At 37.4% G+C, this 23,870-nt stretch overlaps 1 protein-coding gene and 1 non-coding gene across 7 annotated transcripts in view; both read right to left on the bottom strand.

The window, feature by feature from the left end:
* TOX3 (TOX high mobility group box family member 3) overlaps positions 1–23,870 on the bottom strand; it is a 228,022-nt gene that overhangs the window by 164,613 nt on the left and 39,539 nt on the right. The window lies entirely within an intron of this gene.
* Positions 279–385, bottom strand: LOC116217146 (U6 spliceosomal RNA). The gene has a single exon (XR_004161235.2). It is a non-coding gene; the product is annotated as a U6 spliceosomal RNA (small nuclear RNA).

Below are 23,870 nucleotides of genomic sequence, written 5' to 3'. Positions count from 1 at the left end.
CCCACAAGTAATACCTTTTCAGTTCATGTGTTAAGCTTCAGTCTTTCCCTGTTGAAGAGAATCATAAGAAGAATCATAGAATGGCCTGGGTTGAAAAGGACCACAATGCTCATCTAGTTTCAACCCCCCTGCTATGTACAGGGTTGCCAACCATCAGACCAGGCTGCCCAGAGCCACATCCAGCCTGGCCTTGAATGCCTCCAGAGATGGGACATCCACAGCCTCCTTGGGCAACCTGTTCCAATGCCTCACCACCCTCTGGGTGAAAAAAGTCCTCAAAAAACATGGAATGCTTCACAAATTTGCATGCCTTTCTTGTGCAGGGGCCATGCTAATCTTCTCTCTATTGTTCCAATTTTTGTATATGCACTGCCAAAGTGAGCACTTCATCCCACTGGCCTCAGTCCAGCTATCCAGCTTGTCCAGATCCCTCTGTAGGGCCTTCCTAATCCCAGGCAGATCGTCATTTTTTCCTAACTTGCTGTCATCTGCAAACTTACTGAGGGTGCACTCAATCCCATCATCCAGGTTATCAGCAAAAATATTGAACAGGACAGGCCCCAACACCAACCCCTGGAAAACAAGACTCATGACAAGTTGCCAGCTGGCTTTAAATCCATTCACCGTCACTCTCTGGATCTGCACATGCAGCCAGTTCTTTACATAACAAATAGTGTATCTGTGCAAGCCATGGGCTGCTAGCTTCTCTAGGAGAATAAAATGGGGGAGACAGTGTCAGAGGCTTTGCTGAAGTCTAGGTAGACTACATCAACAGCCTTTCCCTCATCCACGAGGCTGATCACTCAATCACAGAAGGAGATCAGGTTGGTCAAGAAAGACCTACCTTTAATTGTCTAACAATTTGAATTGTCTCATAATCAGAGAACTGAAGTCTACTGGAGCTCTGAAAAATGAAAACAGTGAGGCTCTAAGTCAGCAAAGCCTCTACACCAGCAACACGGCTCTCAGTGAAGGAAAAATTACCGTGAGAATTTTGTACCCTTACAACTCTCTTGAGCTGGACACTTGATACTTAGAGTATGCAGAGCTCAACACCTCTGAGAGCCCCTTTTGATGCCATACTCCGTCCTGACAGCATCTAGCTTCAGACTCAGCATATTGAGAGAGCCAAGGTCAGCAAGCTGCCAGCAAGCTTTTCCCAGAAGTGCGCAGCCTTACTTCAGTGTTACCTGTTATCAAGGCAACCCTGAAATTAGTTGAGTTGATGGCAGCACCCTGCACATGCATGCAAGACTACAGCAACATATTTCAACTAGCACCAGCTAACCCAAGTGCACAGAAAGTCCTGGAAAAGTTGATGGGCTTCCGCCCATGCTGAAACCCGAAGTTATATCTGCACCAAAAATACCTACGCATATCATAAGACTCATTTTCTTAAAAGCTTGGATTTTTTTCATGGCTATCTAGAAAGGCAATCACACAAGGCAAAACTAATATGCTACAACATCAAAACCATTCTAATTAGTTTGATGAGATCATATCATGAATCTCTCATTTAAATCTGCATAATTCAAGATGATCACTGTAAGACAATAAGCATATTGAGTATCTTTCATTGGCAGTAAAACCTGAATTGGACTAAGATTCTTTCAGTAGGTAAAATGTTATCTTCTCTACGACAAGAGTGGTTGAGTTGCTCCAGAGTTTGAAGACTGAGAAAAAAAAAAAGCAAGCACTAAAATTAAAATTGGTGATGATAGAAATCTCCAAAAGAAAGGGTGAAGCTTTATCAACTATTACTTTGAGAAATTTTCATCCAACTACAGATGGGACTTTTAATCCCAGATAAATGTTCCATTTCATTTAATAGTCTTAGAAATAAAGAAGGAAGTGTAGGCAAAGACATTTCTGAGGCTAGCTTTCCCAGGGGCCTTTAATTTAAATATGGGGAAGAGAGAGAAAAGGAGGACATTTTGGTATAGCTACAAGAAAATTAGGAAGGAAAACAGTATTGCCTCTCTCCTAGTACTAAACTGTGCTATGCAATCCAGAAGGGTTTTGTCTTTCAAAGATGTTAAGCAACTTGAGGTGACACCATTATTCCCCTCAATACAATTTGAAGGTGGTTTCTGAAGGTACAATGCATTCGATGTTCTGATTTCAACATGAGAGAGATTTTTCTTTTATTCTCAAAGTGCAGAATGACAGCTCCAGAAAAACTGATGACAAGCTAAGGAACTGGGGATTTCCTCCTTCTGGACACTTAAGCCTACTCAGTAACCTTTTCTAATCTTTGTTAGAACTCAACTACAGACTAGAATATTATATGCAATAAAAAGAAAATGGAACTTAAATGTCAACAAAAGACAAAATGCAATTTACATGAGATAGGATAGGTTATAAATTTGTAAAAACAAATTATTTGTTCAGAAGCTTTGCAGTGAACCAGGGAGCACAAAGGGCAAGAATCTCTGCAAACCCTGAGCGCAATTCCCATCAGCTGGGACTTCCTCCTGGTCTTAGTCATTCACTATGCTTGTTTAGGAAGTAACACAGCAGGAAGATATGCTGTATTCCTAGGCAGTATGCCACCTAATATGTTCATAGCTGTCATAGAGAGCCATCATCTTCTCTTTGACGCAGGTCTCAGGTTGCCCATTCACCTTAAAGCTGGTTGTAACAAGAGAAACATTTTTACTCTACCTTGTCCCCCTTTTCAACTAAAGCTCCACAGACTTGACATTTCTTTGTCTTACTAACTATTGGTAATTTGGATGCTTTTATGGTGTATTAAAACGTACAAGTGAAATAGTAACACCAAAATCATGAAATCAAAATGGTGTTTAAGCTGAATTTTGGCCTTAGCCAAACTGCTTACCTTCAAGCAGCAAAAGAGAAGTTGAAGACCACCTGAAAAACTAAATTTTAATTGAGGAGAGACTGCAGAAGGAATTTAGGTTGCATGGATTTTAGAAAGGTCACTAAGTCTCTCCTTCCTCCTGCATTCCCTTTCTGCCCTTCTTTCAGTCTTTTATTTCCCTCTGCACCACACAACTGAAAAGAGCATTTGGTCCAAAGTCATTAAGTATGGTATTGGGGTGAGCCACATATGTGGATAGGGAACTGGCTTAAATGTCACAGACAGAAGCTGTTTATGAGACAGAGCAGTTTGGGACAGAAGGATTAGTAGAATGCCACAAGAATCAGTATTAGGACCATTTTTGTTCGTTTTATATATCACTGACCTAAGACATGAAATATGTATGAAGGTGAAGAAAATTGCTGATGAAACAAAACCAGAGAATAGAGCCAGTAAAGACAAAAACAGAATGGCAATAAAATTCTGAATGACAAATAGACACAAGCTGATACTGTTAGTGGCTTCACTGGCATCTGCAATTCATTGTAAAGAAAGATAAGGTTATGAGATTACAAAAAAATAATAATAAAAGGTAGTGCTCTCTCAATAGCCATATGCCACAAAACATTTAACAGGAGTTGAATTCAGTCTTGGTACTGGAGAGAACTTTATAACCATCTGCACAAGGATTAACAGTATTTAAATTAATAAGGCAAGAGATTCTAGGATAGATACAGTAAACAAAAGTAGTACTTGGAATAAATCATCATAATACTACATTAGGGACTTGAAGCCACATTTGGAATGCAGCCATGGTCCTCGTCCCTTTAGTATAAGAAGAATATTATGAAAGTGAAGATGCTAAAAGGGCAATGTGAACATTACAGAATCTAAAAATTTATTTCACTCTCCAAAGGAGAGAGCAGCTTGTTATGCTTCAAAAAAGAGATCCTAGGAGATGGAAGCCTTTTTGAAATATACAAAATATTGTCAGGAGCATAAAAGAAAGAATACACCTAAATTGAAAAAACTGTAGTGAACTGAAGAGAATTGGGAAAGTTTTTGCTTCAATAAATATATTTAAAGATTACATAAAGTGGAGAGAGAGAACACGCAAGCACAGTGATGACCAGCATTATCTGAACAGCTATCTCAAGAAAGGCGTAGATCTCTGGATGTCATAGAGCTATTCTGCTCTATCAAAAGGAATTTCACATCTTACCATGTGGCAGATGATGGTAAACACCAGTTCCCCAGAGGAAAAAGTTATAAAATTGACTGGTCAGAATCTCTAATTCACCTAATCCTACTGCCCTACCCCACATTAACAACACCAGTACTGCACTAACATAACCCCATTAATGAGTTACATATACATTATTCCACAAGGACTACTCAAAATGCCAGTCCACCACTGCTTCCCTCAGCCTGTTAGCTTCCTTTCCAGAAAATCCTCAGTTCCTCTCATCCAGGTCTAATCCAACTCTTCCTGAAATCAATAGATAGATTCTTACTATTTGTAAACATGCTGATCAGGAAACCAACTGCTTGTGAACAGATGCAACAGATGCATGACGATGTAAGGTGATCAGATTTACAGATCACTGAATGGTTTTTGTTGCCATGCTGTTAATTTATTTTTTAAAATCTGTTATTTTCCTAGCCAGCGTGGTCTCTTCACACCAAAACTAATAAGAACTAGCTTAATACCGTTAGTCTGCTAAAAATTTTCATTATGTTTAATTTAGGAATCTGACAAGAGAATTTTAAATCCATTTCCACCAAAATTAAAACCGTACACCGCAGAGCTAATCCTAGAAGGGCCCACTGTAATGTAATTTCAGTCCTTCTGAAGTGACAGATTGAAATCTCAACAACAACAAAAAAAAAAAAACTGCAGTGAAACAATGTTAAATACCTTGCTACCAAACAGATCAAGTCAATTGGCAGAAATGAGTTCAGTTGATTTGATAGACACTTGCAAAATACAGAGGTTGCTTTCTTGTCATCTGCACTAATTATCCAAACACGAATGGCTCCCATTAGCTCTCACAGTTTCAAAGGAGTTCAACAGCAATGCCTCAGGTTGTGAGGAGAGAGGAAGGGAAGAGAAACAAAAGCAGAAGCGTAACTGTGTTTGTGCCATGATTATCAGTGTACACTGAAACACACGTAGAAACTTTTCACAGTTATGAAGGCTGCTCTGAAAGTAATGTCTCTAATTTTATTACATTAGCCCATGACATCAGAGGTGAATAGATACTGGTGGTATAGCAGTAGAGGTTGAACCCTCCCACTAATATTTCATTACCTTTTATTACAGTGTGACAGATGGAAGCAGAGTCTGACATAACAGTGTCTGACACTGAAGTGTGGATGAAGCAAAGGAGTGTTACTGAATTCTTCCATGTTCATTCACATCCATCACATCCACTTGCTGAATGTTTATGGAGACCAGACAGCAGATTTTAGCACAGTAAGGCATCAGGTGGTACATTTCAGCAAAGATGTTTCACAACTGCTATCACAGCAATGGTCACCTCCAGTAGTGCAGATTTTCACAAATGCAGTATGCAAGCTCTTACTCCTTGCTGGCAAAAGTGTGTAACTAATTGTGATGACTATGCTGCTGAGAATTTGATCTATCAAATAGTGTTACTGTGCTCTTTGCATCCACTGTAGTTTCCATGGCAACAAATAAGAGCAATTACTTTCAGAGCAACCTACGTAGTTGACCGATCATAGTTGTCACTGGAAAACAGAACAGGTTTTCAGTCTACCTGTGTTTGACACCTGCTCAGAGTGATTCTTACTGGAACAGGATTGTCACAGTTTAAATCATTATCACAAAAAAAACTCAAATCAATGCCCTTATTATATATGATTATCTGGAAGTAGCTGTATGCAAAAAAGCCAACAGCAATGTTAAGCTGAACTTTCCAAATATTGGTCACTTTGGAAGATGATATCCTCTAAAACAAGCAACTTCTTGGTACTCAGAAGAAACAAACATTTGGCTACCATTTACTCTTATATTGCAGTTTTTCTAATGAACAGAAGCATGCGATAAACTATTGCTTAATTTCTACACTGAAATTATTTTTACATATGGCAGTACTATTTCAGGGTTCTGGTCAGTGGAACAGATGAGGTCTTTCTTTCAAAGAACATATTCCCTGTGCATTCCTGGTAGTCAGCATGACTGTAACTGAAGTACACATGCACCTAAACCAGCAATTAAAATAATGCCTGCTTAGAGGCCAGAGTGATTGCATTCTTTGTACTGATGTAAACGACTTCACAAGGTGTAAAGCACTGGAGACTCAGCATTTTAGTGGGTTTTGTCTACACGTTAGCATAAGAGTGCTGCCTACTGTATTCTGCAGTGAGAAAGTATCACTATTCGTTGCAAATAATTTTATACAGATGTTTGCTTACAGGCAAGTAAGCCTAAGAGACTAGAATGAAAGTGATACAGATCAGACTTGTCAGAATCTAATTTAACAGTTTTTGATCAGAAAGATAACAACTGATGACTTTATGCAAGCTGTCCTGAAATTCATCATGAGACGCTAAATAAAGCATAAAAGGAATGTTTCAAAAAATACAGTGCATGCCCTCAAAACCCTCAGTTTTGACAAATATTTATTTTTAAGTACTTTTCATCTTCCTTACCTATAATTTCCATGAATTAGCAAAAAAAAAAAAAAAAAAAAAAAACCTACTCACTCTCCTGCAACAGATCCTGAATTGGATAAGCCTTTTCTCTGGCCCTTAGCCTCTACATCATATATTTTTAATGCCAATACATCACTGATATCAAATTTGAAGTATTCATTATAACTTTCCTTACATTAGAAGTGAATCATAACTTCACACATGTCTAAAAAAAGATAAAGAAAGCTGCCTTTAGCTGCTCTTATTTTTCTTAAGTATTAATAATCTTTTAGTAACCCACCTTCTTCTGGTTCTACAGAACATTCCAGAAAAGGTGTAGAAAGTGGAACAGAAATTCATGTTATACCTAGAATACACTATTAAAGAATCTACCAACTGAATATTGATTTGCCTTACAAATACAGTCCACAATGCTATAAAACTAATAACTTACCCTCCAAAAAAGACAATATTGACAACATCAGCTGAAAGTGGCTCCAGAGAAAAATCAAATGGCATTTTGGAGGTGAGAAAACAGAAAAGAACACAAAGATGTTTGTTTTCTCTGTTGTACTATTTCCAAAGATAATCCTGATGTCAAAGTTGACTGGTCAGCTAGCTATTAGCAAACGGAAAGCAATTTTAGCTATTTTCAGTGTATGATAAACTAGTGACTCAATATGCCAGTTTGAGAGTAATCATAGAATATCCTGAGTTGGAAGTGATGGATTTCAGTGGTTTCAGAATGAATCCTACAGTATATTATAGATGTCATAACAATCCCACTCTCTCCAGAAGTTAGTAGTCATGGAATATATCACACAGTTTGACAAGCAAATCTCTCAACAAGATCAACGTTTATTTCCTATGACCTACAAAGCAACTCTTATCACAACAAATGGAGCAAGCCCAGCACATCTCAACATAAAGACAGATTGAGACAAATCTATCTACATTACAAAACCTCAGAGGACTATCAAAGTAAGCTAAAGATATATGTGCTCTCTCAACGCAAGATTTTAAAATCCATCTTAACTCAAACTAGTACATTCAATGCTAAGCAAAAAAAAAAAACAAAAACAAACCATCTAATGTGCCAGGATCTAATTAGGAAACATAAGATCCAAGGTCTTGCATTCCATGTATTGTACTAAATAGCATTCTAATAGAAAGATACAGTGAACTGTAATTTTTGCCAGAAGTAACCAAGGAAACCACTTAGCTGAGTGCATACACAGGGGGAGATAGAAAAGGAAATGGACTCTCATCCAAATTCAGAAAAAACTTGGAGAGCTAGCTGCAGCAAGCCTCCAAAAGATGCAGCTGTTTGGAGAAAGCTTATACATATTTATTGAAACTTTTTTTGGTCTAAAAAACACAGAGAAGACAGAGCAGATTCTCATACAGTACTGAAAATAGAATGGCAGCCATGGGTCATGAGACAGTGGTGTTGCAGTAATTCACACTGTCAACATCCATGTTGTAGTAACTCTTGTATCTTTGATAAGTCTTGTTTACGAGGATTGAAAGTCTTGACAACACTTAGACAAGTAGTCTGAAATAGTTGGCAATTATGTCTATGCTACTGTGAAAAAACAGATTTTTGAGAGGTTGCAAGCATCCACTCATGCACCAACCCAGAGAATGCCCAGAACCAGCTCACTGGGTCATGCCAGGTGGCACGGTGACCCACTGGGTAGCAGGATCTCATAGATCATGCCTCTGGCAGGAGGCACCAGTTGCCATTGTACAAGATTTCTGCCTCAGATGGATATGATCTTGAAAGCAGACTCAAAAAGCTTTTAAATAGAGATACTAAACTGAGTCTGGTCAGAAAGCCTTTAAGCAGTGGCAGTTACAGGAGGACTGTTTGCAGCAGTGCATTGCAAGCTTTTTTGGAACTGCGGCACGTTCTTAACCTAGTGAATTAAAGCTGTAGATGCCTAATAAAAGTAATCTTGAAAACTGTCCAGAAACTTTGCTGTTGCAGAGCATATGTATCATCACAATGTGAACAAAATTCTTTAAAATCAAGACACGCAAAATCCCCTTTAGAGTTTTGTCTATGTTTTACAGAGCATTAACTGGTGCTATTTCATTTGCAAGATATAAATTACTAGTTTTATTTCAGAGAATTGCAGATAGTGCCTATATCCATCCATGCTCCAGTGCCATTACTGGCAACTGAGAATATTCTGATTATTTTCCATAGGAATTTAAGTACATCTAGATAAAAGAAACCACTTAAAACGCAGGCATGCATTCAGTTCTTACTAAAACCAATGAGCATTTGGCATTTATCTGCCTTTAAAAGGATCAAGGTCATCTTGATTATCAGGCATCTTTTTTCATTAAAATATAAAAGAGTACTAATACAGGGCTTAGGACAGAACCAGCACACAGCCAGCCAGAAAGATTTTCTTAGTGTTGACTTCAGTGCTTTCTGGGCATTTTTTCTCCTTAAATTACCATTGTTATTTTCCCGTTCACTCACTCTAGAAAATTTCATTCATTTTTAAGTGTATAAATAATAAACTAGTGGCAGAATATTGACTGTTGCACTCTTTAAATATTATTGGGCCATTTTGGTAATGAGCCATTGTTTGATTGGCTATACCATAATTTTGGTTGGTTGTGAGATTTTTTTTTTTTTTTACTTAAAAAAAAAATAAGACAAGATTAGAGTACTGCAGCTGTATTGGAAAGAGGAATGTCCCCATACAAATTCACAAGCACAGGGAACACTTTTCTACAACTTAAAACCCAGCTGCACAGCTAATTTGCCAAAACATCAGAGGCTTTTTCCTCCTAAAAAAATAAATAAATAACACTTCGTTTTACAGCCATATGTGAACACATCCCAACTTCTATCTGCTTGATAGCCTGGAATGGGATGCTACCTTCTCTCTGCATTTTATTTAGATGAAGTGGAAAAAAAGTCAAATCACAACAAAGACAGAGTGGAAATCAGTGTGGTTCTGTGTAATTCAAGAGACAGAGCCACAGACAGAAAGAGAGAGTGATGTAGCAGAAGAAAAATGAAGATGGTTGCAAATGTATTTCCAGAGGGTAAGGGGAAAGACATTGAGATTGCTCATTTTTTGGCTTAATGAATAAATCATTTTTGTTTCCTCCCCCCTTATGCACCTGCTGCTTTGAAAAGCCCCTTCCACAACCAACAACTGAACAGCAAATGCTGCACAATGACTCGAATGTTGCTGGAACTATGCCAGCAAAAATTACCACTCTTCAACCAAGATAAACATCATATTACTTCATTACCCTTTTAAAGCATATGCAAATTAAATCCATTATTCTTTTTTCTTACAGAAATGAAGTTCCTTTGGCTGGAATTCAGCAGCTCCCTTTGTCATCGTTGACCATGAATGGATGAACTTCATGTAGATGATGCCCATTTCCCATCTTTGAATCAAACATTAATACCATTTGACAGTAATAAATAACATTTATCACAATAGGGATCTACTAATGATTTTCCCACTAAGCTGGCTCATCAGAACCTATCAGCTGACAACTGCATAAATGAGATTAGCATAACAGCTGCCTATGACAAATGTATCTAAATCATTTTAATGCCAGCTAGCTCTTTGATCTCCCTATCACGTTGTTGCCAAAACTAAATCCATTTCTTCAAGATACATGTTGTTTATTACAGATACATGTGTATATTCCACACCATTATGTACTCCAGAGATTTTAGTAATTAAAAGAATTAAAAATACTGATTGGATACTGCCACTATAATGTGAACTTGCAACTCTGCACTTCAGAACAGCATTCCACTGCTTCTTAATCCCCTCCTCTTCTCCAGATTGCAGAATTCAGTGTTTAATAGCTGTGTGTTTCCCCAATACAAAATACATGTTTTAATGTAAACACACGTATTAACTTCTTTCTGAGTATTCCTTACAGCAGCATCATTTTCATACAATTTAAACTAATTCCCAGTAATACAGGAGTTGGCTCCAGGCACATATTGAAGCAACGAGTCATTGTGCATGTTTGTATGAATGCAAGACTGACAAAGAAAATCTCACTGATAGTGCAGCGTATTCATGTTGTGACTGTTATTAGAGGGTTGCCTATGAGATTGTCATACAAACTCGTGACAACAGACTTCAGACAAACCAATGACAATAGCTCTTGTTGCACTTCCATAACAACACTTGTAAAAGCATCTCACCTTCCAAATACTGCTCAGCAGAAAGCCAGTGGGCTCCTCATTATCTCAACTCAGATAATCAGAGTTCTTCAGGGCCTTGAAGATATAGATGGCCTCCCTGATGTCAAATGCACACAAGACAAGATGTGCCTTGGTTTTATAGGGAATCCATCAGATTCGCAGCCCTTAGATTAACGCATAATATTGCATAAGCCATGAAGGATATAACAGTATAGGATTGAAAAATAAATAAGCACCGAGAAAACATCAAAAATTAAATTCCCCCAATATGTTTTTTGAAGTATATAATTGCCTTTTTCAAAAATATTTACCTTTATACCTATTTCACATGAAGATTAAAAAATGTCTATTTGTATCTGTTGGCACATGTACATTTCTAAAAAAAATTGTTCTTACTCCCCATTTTTTAACCATTTGGTAGCCATCAACCAGCTGAAACATGCAGGAGGATCTCAAATGCCTGGATTAAGCTTTTACTGGCTTCCCACGTGAAGAAACTTCAGGCATGCTTCCATTTGAGAGCCCCTCACTTAAGGTTCAGCCCTGTGTGCACTTTCCCTGGACTGTACGTCTTCACATATGCAACAAATTGGTTTTGGAGTTCATAGAAATTTCTATGTTTTTCCCCATCTGCATTTTCAGGCAACTTCTGCTTAGAAGTAATCAAAGCTATTAATACATAAACCATCTTAATGACTACCCTGTGAATAAAAAGAATGCCAACAAGGTACCTGTGCTGAGCTCAAATGCATAGGCATTTACAGAACAGCTAAGACAAAGTAAATTCTGCAACAAGTCTTTTTGCTTCAACTGAAAACCAAACTAGAAATATTGAATGGCACCAGAGCTCAGTTTTTATAGAAGCAGCACCAATTCACAGTGAAAAAGGTTTCTTTTAGAGATGTTAATTTTGAAAAGTTTAAAGTATTTTGCATAAGCATGGAAAACTCACAAGTATGAGAACTAATGAGATTGCAGACTGAGAACTGTTAACAGTATTCTAGTTACAGAGCTCTGTAGTAAATATCTTGTTTTAATGCTGTTAAATTCACAAGCACTTTGTTCTTCCTTGCATTTCAATTAAAATTCATGGGATGTTTTCTCCACATATTTTTCACGTCTGTCTGCATTTTCCATATCAGACAAATTTCTGGCCATTTATTTTTCATGTAAAATGAACAGAATGCACGGTCTTTTGTCCAAGCCTTTTGTTTTCTGAAGCAGGCCATTTTTCATGGATGAAACTGAGGTACACACTTGCAGTTTTGACAGCATTTCTTATCATTCCCTCCAGTTAGCATTGTCACCTTTCATTATTTAATTTTGAAGCACAAGGAAGGCTGATTTATATCCATGAAGTATAATTACAGGCAGATGGAGGGCTGAGAAAGTAGAAACACTGAATTAGGGCTGTAGTAAGTGCCTGTAAGCTTCATGTGAGAAGTCCTCTCTGTGCCACCAGCTAAAAACAAAAACCCCAGCAATTTAAACTAAATGAATCTATGCTGTTATAGATGCTGAGTTAATGAAAGTGAATACAAAACTAATAAAGTGCATTGGTTGTGGTTGCAATGTAATTTAAGATGCTTTCAAGTACAAATGATGAAATGTGTTTGTATTAATCAAAATAATCTACGAATGTGCCCATGGTCAAAAAGGCTTTTTTCTTGTTTCAAACCTCCTCTTCTCTTGAAATCATTTTGACACAAGTCCACTCTGCATTTTGAAGAGAGAAGCGCTTTCTGCAGTTCTTTCATATGATAATGTACAGTATATTTTCAGCTGCCTTTTTTTTTTTTTTTTTTTAAGTTTAAACAAATGGAAGGCTTATTAAGAAGATATCATAATTACATGCAGTTATTTTACTAGCTCTTATCTGAAGCAAAAGCAAGCAATTAATTTAAAACATAAATCCATTCAGAACCTTAGTGAACTTGCGGGATAGACCAGCAGGAAAAAATACTGCTTCACTATTCCTGTAGAAAGAGAGCAAGCTGATTCTAGCAAGTTTAGTACCACCTACAAAAGAGCTCTTGCACTTGAAAAATTAACTAGAAATTCAGAAAGCTTTAAGACCCTTTAGCAAATAGCTACAAATGCAAAAAAAAAAAAAAAAAAAAAGTACCTCAGTAGTCTAAAATGGAGGGCAGCTTTGACAAACAATAAAAAAGCTACTGTATTAATAGATATACAAAAAACAGGCCTATTGGGCCACTGGTTCAGTTCTTCCCAGCAGAAACTGAATCACACAAATACAGAATCATAGAGGTTGAAAATGACTTACGGAGGTCATCTAGTCTAACTTCACTGCTAAAGCAGGTTCCCTACAGTAGGTTGCAAGTGCCCAGATGGATTTTGAATATCTCTAGAGAAGGAGGCTCCACAACCTCTCTGGACAGCCTGACCCAGTACTCTGTCATCCTCAAAGTAAAGTTGGTTCTCATTTCCAGTTTGTGTCCATTGCCCCTTGTCCTGGCATTGAGCACCACCAAAAAAAAAAACCCAGCCCCATCCATTTGACTGCTGTCCATTAGATATTAATAAGCATTGATCAAATCTCCCCCTTTGTCTTTTTTTCTCCAGGCTGAAGAGCCCCAAATCCCCTAAGCCTTTCTTCTTAAGGGAAACGCTCCAGGCCCTAACCATCTCTGCAGCCCTACTCTGGACTCTCTCCAGCAGTTTCCTGCATTTCTTGAACTGAGGAGCCCAGCAGTGGACCCAATGCTCCAGAGATGGCCTCACCAGAGGAAGAATAGAATCACTTCCCTCTACCTGCTGGCCATGTTTTTGTTTTTTTAATGTGCCTCAGGATATCATTAGCCTTCTTGAACCATGAGGGCACACGATGGCTCACTGTCCACAAGGAGACAATTAGCTCCTTCTCTTCAGATCCCCTTTCCGGTAGGTAGTCTGCTGCTTCCTTGAAATACCATTTTACTTTCAAATTGTGGATCAATGAAAAAGTAATCACTAATAAGGCAATGAGATTTGGTCTTCATTCTAAATGCAAACTCCAAATGGAAAAATATTATGACCACTATTAGTGCTTATTCTATTTCCTCTGCTTTAAGCATTCAACTCTCCCAAGTGCTGATCGCCACATTCCCCCATTCCTAAGCAAGGAAAATATTTTACATCCGTTTAACATTAAGGATGAGTAGCTGTACAGGAGACCATGAAGCCCTTCATGAGCTTTAAGATAAAGCATCTGCTTAACAGTGTTAGCATGCGAGTGAGGGATTCAGACTAAGAGCTGCCACTTCAGCTGTCACAACAGTGGTGACATGCACCAGGACAGGAGCCCCAACCACAGTGATTGCTCCTGCATATCAGAAAGCTCTGCCCAGAGGGAATTCCTCTGAATTGGCATCTGTCCAGGTTTGAGATCACAGAGACTTGGTGAAGGTGCTACCCTCACAGGGGAAGGAGCTAGGGAAGGCAGAAGGGAGCAGGAGCAATGGGCAATGACCAGGTTCTTCAGATACAGCTTCACTGCCTAGTTCTAACCAATGCCTAGGGTGCATTTCTGTTAGAGGAACAACTTAGAGACTCAGGAGGACAGAATAGGAGCAAAGTTCAAGTTCTTCAGCAGTTGCTACATTACTCACTCCAGAATGAATGGAATCTTTTGCTGGAGTTCCTCTGAGATCATCAGGTTCAGTACACTGGGAGCTCAAAGTGTTCAGTTTTTAAAATCCCAATAATCTAGAGATCATACATAATGGGTTACCTCCTATCTTAGCCTTAATTATTATATTCCTGTATGATGAATCAAAGTCAATTAAAAACACTAAGAAACATGCATACAAAATCATTCACTCATCTCTTTTTGTTAAGAGAATAAACAAGAAAAAAATGGAAGAACATTGAAAACAGTCCAAGATTTTTCCACTTTTAGTCAGAATATTGCATAGAAGCTTGTTACATATTTCAGACAAAAAAAATGCAAATCCTCTTTCTCTCGAATGAAGGACAGAATTTTTGTGCTGGAATTTAATGTTTTCAAGCTACCAGTGAAACAACTGTTTTTTCTAGCAGAAGCATTTGGTGAGCACAAAAGCAGAGTAATACTTCATCTGCCTGTAGCTGTCTTCACTTGCAAATCTCAGTAGTACTAATTCATTCTGGAGAAACACTAATGATATTTTTTCCCTCTCTTGTCATCGATTGGGCTTGGAATATTTCTTTTAATGAATGTGACATAATTCATGCACAGTCACTACTGAACCTAGCAAATTCTTAATTAGTGACAATTTTGCACCTGCTGTTATGGGTAGATGCAGTTCTCTTTAATTTAACTTGATACCTTGATTATTCATTGGAAACTGCAGGAGACACCGATTACCTTACATGTTTCCTTAAAAGAGCATAGCAGTTCCAGCTGGATAAATACAGAAAAATCATTTTCAAGAATTTTCCAGCAATCAAAACCCCAACCCAACAAGGTACACATTGCGCCACTGCATTTGTGAACACCACTCCCTGGGTGATAATGGTACTTCAGATGCCAAAAAGTAAACATGATGGTGAGTTTGACCATATTTTTAAGCTAAACTTAGTGAAGTTGGAAGAATTATGTGTTTTGTACGAGAGATAATCCTGCTGGAACATTTATCTGTCTCCAGTATCAAAGCCTTCTACAGAGATATCTGAAGCACGAAACACAGCTATCATGCAGTAGCTTAGGAAGGACACTGTGATTGGAAGAAGGAACATAGAATTGAGCACAAGGCTGCTGAGTATATGCATACTCATAACTGCACAGTTTTCCTTCTATATTCTACACTCAGAATATTAAATACGTAGGCAGCCCTGAAAGTAATGCCTCCTATTTATTAGGGTCACCACCATTAACAATACATTTTTTCTTTGTAATTAAAATTAATACACTAGATCTCAGTTACCCTTCACCTCCCCACAATGGGAGGAGCAATGACCAACCTGGCTCTACTAGGATTCTTTTTCCATCTCAACAAGAAAATCATACATGTATACTGAAATGGTTTCAGCTGCGTTGCCTCTCCCCCTCTTTGCAGGGATATAAACATATCCATGAAAAATAGGTAAAAACTCCACAAGAGAAGCTCATGTAAAACACAGTAGAGTCAAAAACACAGGAAGAAGTTGGTATTTAAATCTGATTATTTTCCTGACTCAGTCTGCCTACTCACTAAGCTGTTAATTACTCTCTAGATAACTGACATTACAATTAAACTGAATTCACGATTGGAATAATCATAGAAAAAACTTTCACTTCATAATTATTCAGATACAAAGAAAATTAGACGATGAAGAGTTACATATCCAGGGATTCCTTTTAATACTAAGGAAATCTATTTGGGTAGATACAGAACTGCATGCACAAGCATTCCATGATCTTTCTTACAAGTTATTGGGATAGGTTGGGAAGATTACGTACTTCTTGAACAGTTCTCATAGTGTCTGAGGCAAAAATGGAGATAACTTAGGGCTGGTAAGATTGTACTGGAAACTGAATGCAAGCCATTGTAATCCTGTACTACATTAACAAGAATTCCATCTCTCATATGATAGTACAGTCAAATAACAACAAACTGAATTTCCCTGAACAGCTGAGTTTGTCTTTTAAGTAATAAATAAAGCCTTCAAGTACTATCAAGATACAGTGTACACTAGAGAGCAGCAGAGAAGTTTATTTACAATGAGTGTATTTGTGTAAAGGGGCACCTGTCCTGTGTTTATCTTACAGCCAGAGTAATGTTGAGCTGGACATGCAGACTAGGACCCTGCCAGCTGCTCCTGACAGCTCACATTCTTCAGCAGCCTTTGCATCAACCATACCCTCCTATTGATAGGGAAGTAAAGCCACAGCATGAGATTTCCTCTTGAACATATTCAAAGATCAAGCTAGGTCAAGAATCTTAGATTAGCAATATCCACATCTACGCTTCTATGAAGATAGTGGTTTCATCTACAAGAAAACCATTTCTTTGATAAGAAAACACAGGTATTACAATCAGGGTTTTCATATAGTCACCATGTGTTATAATAACTGTGCTTGAAGATTTTTACAAGTTTCCTCAGAACAGTATTTTAGATCTTAATATATAGCAGAACACTTTGAAAAAGGAACTACGCACACTTAACATCAGTTTGAAAACTGCTCTTGATAGCAGGTTGTGCATGCATGCTGGCTCAGCATTAGGAATTCAAGTGTCATGTGGAAAATAAATTTGCATTCTTGAGTATTCAGTTTCAATGGGTGACTATGATGAACTTAGACAGTGAATACAAAAGAAAACACTGAAAAATGGGGCACTTGCTCTTCAAGCTTCTAATAAATCTACTTAAAAGTGTTTTCTGCTGACTCAAGGATTGCTGATGTGGATTAGAATTCAGTTTTAGTATACACCAAAAAAGCAGTGAGTGTCAAGATGCCAGGATTTCATCTCACTATTTCTGATCTAGGTCATAAAAGGTCAGAAAGGATTAAGAGACTTCTCAAGATATGCAGAAAGCACCATCTTGGCTGCTGCAAAGCAGCCATGAAAATGTCCTCACAAGAAATGTTTCTATCCATTTTCAACCACATAAACATGTGTCAATTGTTCAAACCTATGGGAGAAAAACAAGCTGCTTCTCCCCTTCATCTGTTGTTTAGAAAGTTGCTGCTTTGTCTTTAGAGCTCTGCTGATGCTGCTTTCAGCAAGCCAGTACTCCATTGTTATAGCCTCTCTTTTCATTTGCCTCAGGGGACTGAAAGGATGGTGCAGATGGTAAACAAACGTGCTTTATAGTTTTTGAGCTTAGACTGAGAAATTCAGACTAGTTTTCCATTTCTGAAGTGCAGCTAAGCAAGGAGATTACTCAAATTTATAATCATCTTGTTCTCTGCTTTGTGCAGCTCTTCCACATTTGCAGTGTCTAGCACAGATTTTTCTCAGTCTCAGAAAGTTGACTGGCAAGTTTTAAAAATTCATTGTGTACCTAAAATTCATCAGGTTATTATATATGGTGCATAATACATGCATATACCTGAATTAGCATGCACTAGTCCAGTTCATAACTTGAACAAAAGGCAAAACAGACATATGCTTCCTTCATTGCACCCTGTAGCTAGATCTCCATCTGCTGATTCCTGACAAGATGCTATTCTCCGTTTAGATCTTCAGAAGCAGTGAAAGACAACTTGTTTCAACTCTACTAAGAATAGCTATCCACATATCTGACCAACATAGATCTAAACAGTAGCATGTAATTAGAAAGGAACAGATTTTAGTGAAGTACATTTTACAGAAGATATTACAGTGAAACATGGAAGCTCTGAAATTGTTAGAACAATTGTGTAAGTGTAAGTTACTTCTAAAACACATTACATATTTGCTATTTGCTATGTGGTGCAATAAGAACCACCAAACTCAGTCTACAGTGGTGGAGCTAAATACAACAGCTGCATCCACCAAGTCAGAAGTTCAGAAGTATTAACTACACTACCTACATAGAGTTCCTTGGGCTGCAAGTCAAAAATTAATTCTGGAGAATAAGTCTATTTCCTGCAAACATCACCACTTCTTAAGCAAAGATGTTAGGAACCATACACGAAAGTGAGGAAACTTGAAAGATCCAATTTCTGCTTGGAGATCAGGCAGCAAGACTGCAAGTCTTAGATTGTGAATTTATACCATACTTAAAAAGAAAGAACCTGGACTTCTTTTCACATTATTCAGAATAATAAACCTAAACCTGTCAATTAACTCACATTGCAACTTTAAATATTAATTTCATATCTGATGCTATTGAAGTAGATTGATCCACTGAGAGACCTGTACTAGATCTGCTACCACCATGAAAGTTTTCAGTTCCACCCACCTCATCTGCCTTCTTCACAAGTCTGTCATTGTGATGCAAGGAAAACAACGTGGCATTTCACTTTATCATAAAATACATCTTAGAGCAACAAATTGCTAAGATTTTAGCTAACTTTTTTGATCTGGAAGCATAGAATAATAATGAGATCCATTACTGAGAAACGCTCAAAAGTAGTATGGGACAAGTTAACAACCCTAGATTTTCTATTTTAGAATGGAAAGAGGACACAGCCATAGTATTAGTCCAGCCCACAAAATTAAGGGGCTTTTGCTGAAAAGAATTAAGAGTATTTTAGCCATAAAATTCATATTCCTGTACAGTGAAATAGGTGGGTCTGGAGTTCAGACTCCCAGTAGCCTACATACCACAGCTGAAGGTAATTTCTCTAGCATCTCTAGTCTGCAACAAGATGTTTCCTATTTTTCATTGTACTGAGTTTCTCCACCAGTCACTGGAGACTATGATTTTGTACACAGTTGCTCACCATCTAAAGTTGTTCATATCACTCAATTTACAAAGCTTTTTGCTTATAAAGACTTTCTTATCAAATACCCAGGTATTTGAGGAGTGTTTTCAGATGTCTAAATGTCCAGAACAAACTCCTTTTATTCAGTCTAGGCACTGGAGTACTCTTATGTGAAAAAAATGGTAAGGTTTTCACTGTACTATTGTTAGCTTTCATCTTATATTTATCAGCATGTCTTCAATTTCATCTCTAAATTACAGAGCTAGGACTTTCTGATAGGTACAATTGCTGCTGCTCAGTTTACTGCCTCCCATCAGTCCTTGATTGCTTCATGACTTTTATTCATCACAGCTTCAATTTATTCCTTGCGCAGAGTGACCAGAACTCAGGAAAAAAAGGAAAAAAAAAGCAGCAAGAGATTGCTTTAGTTAACTCTTTCAGTAAGTAAAGAATGGAAATGTATACATAAATACGTTTAAATTTTCGAAAGGTGATAACAGCTGAATAAGTAGTACATAAATATTGACTGAGTTTCTTTTCTGACATTGTTTTGCAAACATTCATCTTCCATTTGGACCTCTCATAAAACTTGCTTTACTTTAAGACTGATCAGAAATCCATTACATTTCTGCCCATTTATTTATAGAAGGGTTATTCCTGCATCAACATGTTTTTATAACACATTTATACGGGCTGAAACCATCCTCCAACTTCATAAAATTCTGCTGATAGGCAAGCCACCATCTTAGCAGTACTTGAACATAAGATCCAGGAGAACCCAAGAACAAGGCAGCAATTCTATACCTCTTCACACCCTTCCTTGCATAGTTGTCATGAGTGGAAGAAGCTACTTTTTTTCCAGAGCTCTTGTGCAGTGTGCACAAAGTTGAAAAAGTGCATGATTCCACAGTATTGCCAACTTGACTGAATGCTCTGGGATGTCCATAGACCAGAGTTATCCCCTACACAGCTACCCATCTCCTCCTTCTACTGTAACCCATAGAAGAAACGTTTTCTGACTCGTTCTGCAGAACTGGATAAAACAGAAACAGTTGAATTCTCTGGAAGGCAGAAGAATGAAAGCTGTCTAAAGGTCTTCATACCAGATGTGACAAAACAGCCTAACAAGTCAACATTTTAAAAGACAGAAGCATCTTTGACAAGGGAGCCACAGCCTTTGTATCTGTCAAAAATAACTGTTTCTGGTCTGGACCTCTTAGGTTCTTGTCTTTAGATCATGTTAGCTATTGCTTACTGAAGCGTAGCTCATAACTGCCAGTAAAAACTGAGTTATGCATTAATGTAGCAGTACTAAGTATAACATATTACATCACATCACGCATCTTAAAAGTGATATTTATTTATATCAGCCATGATAATTATGCATTAAAAACATTAAACATGGAAGTGTGTTTGCCACAAGTTGGTAAGCTGATTTGAATGTGTACTGTATATGCAGGGTATCTTTTCAACTAATAAAAACTCCAAATCAATATATTTCATTAACCTGAGCTAACAGCAGTGATGTAGCAGGAGCTGCCCTTTGTTACATAGTTTTCTATGAAGGATGCATCTTTTAACGGCCATGTGAATAGTTCACAAGCCATGAAAATTACAATGCCACACAGATATCACCTGTATAAACATCATAATGAGGAAAAAAAGAAAACTAAAACAAGTTTCACAATTCTATAAACAGTAGAAAAGTAAGTAGCAACACACTTGGCCACATTACTTATTCCCAAGAAACAAATATTTTTTTACTTTTAAATTATTTAAAAACTCCATTCAAGTATTACATCATCAGCAACACATTTGTTTCCAGAGCCAGAGGGAGAACTTTTGCTGAGCATTTGAACTCTCTACTACTCCAAAGTTAGAACAATCATGTTAGTGTAAACTTAACTAAACTTAATCTTGCAGAGACCTCAGTGTACTCAGGGCACACAAGTGCATCAAGGGAGCAAACACCAAAGGCCCTGTCCTTCTGGGTAAATCACACAGTCACTGAAGACTTGCTCAGTCTTGACTGAGCACAAAGAAGGCATCTGCTACTTCAGTTAGTTCATCGCACACAGACTAGTGCTGCCAGAAAACTACTGAAGGACCAAAAAGCTGTATAAGTTAAGCAGGTATGAATCCCACTGCATTCAGAAACAGCAAAGTGTAACGTTCTTCTGATTTCTTAACAGGGAACCTGCAGACCAGGCATACACAAAGCTGTTATTCCGAAGTATGCTTTCCTAATTAAGGATCTAGCAAGTCAGAAAAAAAAAGACATGAAAACATAGGAAGAGAGTCACCTCCCTCAACCTCCCCCTGGGGGAAGCCACTCATGACCAGCCTCCACCTGGACATTTAGCCATCAACAACAACCCTTTGGCTGTGGCCATAGAAGATCACCTGAGGTTGTGAAGTACACAGAGCTACCAATTGCTTGATAGAAGTGTTCTTGGAATGATCAAGAAGTTATTTAGCTTACACTTGAATACGTCAAAGAAAATTAGATATATTAGAATATCCAATTCTACCCAAACCAGGAATCCTGTATATGTTGTGGGTTTGTTTTTTTTTCAGTTTTACTTATGTTGAAGTGTTCCCAATGCTTGCTCACATTTGCCTGATTTCAGGTAGAACCTGAATACTGCATCTACAAAACATTTATTAGTATTTTATACTTATTATTTGGACTTCCATTAAAAACAATATTTAAAAGTGCACTGATTCTACTCCTATAGAAGAATTGGTAGCAATTATTTTCCGTCCATCTTACTTTTAGCTCAAATTGGATGTGTGAAAAAGGGACAAAGGTAACAAAGGTAACTAACAGAGGTTATTTTAATAACAGAAAAATCATTTCATGATTGATCATTATACGTATCATATTGCAGCATGAGATCATACATAATACCAGCATGAGAGAATCTGTAATAGCAATATGAGGGCACTGCTCAGGGGTTTAGTGTGTGGAGCGAATAATGGTAATGAAAAAGGTGAAAAAATCATGGAATAAAGAGCCACAATTAGAGATACCTTTTGAAACGGAAGAATAAAGGCTCAGAAAGTGGTATATTTAAGTACTTTTAAATGTGTTTGAAACTTTTATATCCTGATCAAGTCTCAGTTTTTAATGAGACACCACAGATGAAAAGGGGACAGAAATAATTTTGAATGAACAATCAGGGGAGTACTTGAAAATCAGGAACATTTGAGGGAGTTTAGGGAAAAGCATTTAACAGAACTCTTTGCTACAAAGGTTGAAAATGGCTCTCACATTTAATACCACTGTTCAAATAGCTGTAATTTCATCTATATCTTTTATAGAAAACCTGTGCCAAGAAAGCGGTATTGATCTAAAATCACAATTTAGCTAAAATACATACATCACTAGAAACACTAGCACAATATTTGCCTTAAATTCACTTACTATCATAAGAAAGTGCCAGAATTACTTGCAGCAATTATACAACAGATACCACAATTTCAAATTACTGTGAAATAACAGAGCTGTATCTATTTATCAATTCATCTTCAAATGTTGTCCTACTTATTTGCTGCATGGAAACTGCAGTTTAGATATAGTATGCACCCATATTTTTCTATAGGCGTTTCATTTGAAGTATGCCTTGCCTTCATCAGAATACAGCAGAAGCATGAATTGCATAATCTACAATTCATATAAGGCAAAGGGCATCTCAGGAAGGTATTTCAATAGCAAATTGAGCTGGAAGAAAATGTTTCAGTCCAATTCACAAAAATGAAGAGATATCGTTTCAACCTGCATATTTCAATGCTCCATGAGCAAGAATGGATGGAACAATTTTACAGCTATAACAATACGCCTACCAATAAAAAAATAAATACTCAAGCACTAAGAATCCGAAACCACCTCTTTTGCATTATTTATCTGCAAATCTTGAAAGATCTGTGCTCTTTGCTATTTTGCCCTCCTGTAAAGTGTGGCATCTTTGAGAAAAATTCTCCTCAAGAACTTAAAGGACTTAATAAAAGGGCTGAAAACTTTACTGGAACATAAGGAGCAATTGCAAGTGGTGATATCCAGCACTGCTAATGGTGCCATGAGCAATTAAAAAAAAAGTGTTATAAAAAATAGTATAAAAACCATTGTCACATTTAAATCCATAAATAAAACTCCTTTTCCATGAAGAGCTCATCTTGCAAATTCTGAAAAATAACAAAAGCAGCCACATATAGGAAGTGATACTCAGTAATATATCAGGAAATAATTCTGTGAGGAATTGATGGCTTTCTCTCATGAATTATCTGCATGTTGATTTGTAGATTTCACTTGTTAAAGTCTGGCTGGTAAGGGTAACATCCCCAACTTCTTAAAACTATCTCATTGCCAGAAAACTTGATGCAAATATGACAACTATTGCAAAACAGGGATCTTCTGCCTCTGACAGTGCAGATGTATTTTAACTTGTCACGGAGATCAAGTCTGGTTTGTTTGCCAAATCAACATCTCTGGAACACTTGCTCCCCTCTGAGGTTTTTAGACATGAATGCCTAAATCTATGCAGTTTGTTAGCAAGAAAATACTACTTTTTAACAGATGATTTACCAATACCAATTCAAAGCATAAAAGAAAATGCATCAGTTGTAAATATCTTTTGGCTGTATCTTCTTGAAAACTGATTTACTATATGAATTCTTCAAATATGCTATATTTGTGCCATATTTGAATTAGATATGATTTCCATTCCCAGTAGACTGAAATGTAGCCCTACCTACCTACCTTGACAAAATGCACTCAACACCTGTTAGAGGCACAGACTGTGATGTTCAGCCTGCACTTACTACTCTGCTGTCTTCTTGTGTCTCCTTCTGTAAGCTAGCAGTTGCCACTGCTC

Source organism: Meleagris gallopavo, chromosome 13 (genome assembly GCF_905368555.1).
Source record: "Meleagris gallopavo chromosome 13, MGAL_WU_HG_1.1, whole genome shotgun sequence".
NCBI lineage: Eukaryota > Metazoa > Chordata > Aves > Galliformes > Phasianidae > Meleagris > Meleagris gallopavo.
The sequence above is the reverse complement of the archived record's forward strand: the minus strand, read 5'-3'. Positions and strand labels throughout refer to the sequence as shown.